We start from the raw sequence: 1,478 nt of genomic DNA, 5'->3' as shown, positions 1-1,478 counted from the left end.
CTCTCAATTACTTCCTTTTGCTGTTTTCTGGCTTTATTAAGCAGTTGGTTCAGTTCCTTTTGTACCACTTTTAGCTCAGTTTTATCTTTATTTCTGAAAGCTGCCTTTTTTCGATTTATGCAGTCTTTTATGTCCTTAGTTACGTAAGGCTTATTGTTTGGATAAACCACAACCTCTTTCTTTGTAAGGCCGCTATCTATACAATAATTTATATAGTCTGTGATTGTGTCTGTTGTGACATCAATATCTGTGTCGTGGACCACATTCCAGTCTGTACTCAAATAGCATGCTTTTAGTGTTTCTATCCCCTCATCAGACCACACGGTGACTGTTTTCACTTGTGGCTTACTGCGTTTCAGCATGGTTTTGTAGATGGGAATTAAGTGAATCACGTTGTGGTCTGTATTGGCCAATGGTGCTTTTGGTTTGGCTACATAGGCATTTTTGACGTTGCCATAACATTTGTCAAGAGTCTTGTTTTCACGTGTGCTGCACTTGATATATTGTTCGAATCCAGGGAGTGCTAATTCAAGTTTACAGTGGTTAAAGTCGCCCATTACAAACACGGGGGCGCCCGGAGCGCGCTGCAGTTCTTGGTGTACACAGTCAGCAATACGAGCTGCGGCCCTAGCTGCATTCCCGCTTGGGGGAATGTACACAACGCACACGGCCACACTTCCGAACTCCCTTGGGAGGTAAAACGGTCTCATAGTCAAATGCAAAATCTCAACATCCGGACAGCAAAGCGTTTCCTTAACTGTGTACTGTTTGCACCAGTTGTTACTTACATAGGCTACACAGCCATGCCGCCACCTCTTGTTTTTCCGGATTGTTCAGACCTGTCTGCCCTGACAAGTGAAAATCCATCGATGTCAACCAGGGAGTTTTGGATATCCCGGTGTAACCACGTTTCCGTGATCACCATTAAACTTGAGGTGCGATACTCAAGAGCATGTCCTGGTATTAATCCGAAGTTCGTCTATTTTAGCTCGAAGTGATCTTGCGTTGCATAGTATCATTGAAGGTAGAGGAGGCCTGCTGCCTCTCGTCGTAGACGCGCTCCACCGCGCCGACCCCTTTTCCTCGACCGCGCTGGCCGAGCGGAGTGCCAGCAGCGCATCTTGGGTGTAGGTAGCAAGATGCTGGGCCTGGATGCCCGCTGAATGAATTTGGCATGGTGCACACAGTCCGACAATGACCAACACAAGATATCTGTAATGGATAAATCTTGACATGTTGGCTTCACGTTCCCACAGTGCAGCAACACATTCACAAACATACAAACCAACGCAAACAACAAACAAAACAAAACGAAACGACGATCGCAGTAGACAGTGTGCCCGGGTCGCAAGCAGAGCAGCGCCACCGACCAAGGAGAGGGTTTCTATGCAAGGGTTTGCAATTTTGATATTTTTTAATAATCAAAATTAAAAAGGCAACATCAGCATTTTGTGGGGCCAGTATCTGCAACAAAAAAA

The sequence above is a fragment of the Xyrauchen texanus genome, chromosome 8 (assembly GCF_025860055.1).
Source record: "Xyrauchen texanus isolate HMW12.3.18 chromosome 8, RBS_HiC_50CHRs, whole genome shotgun sequence".
Taxonomy (NCBI): domain Eukaryota; kingdom Metazoa; phylum Chordata; class Actinopteri; order Cypriniformes; family Catostomidae; genus Xyrauchen; species Xyrauchen texanus.
The sequence above is the reverse complement of the archived record's forward strand: the minus strand, read 5'-3'. Positions refer to the sequence as shown.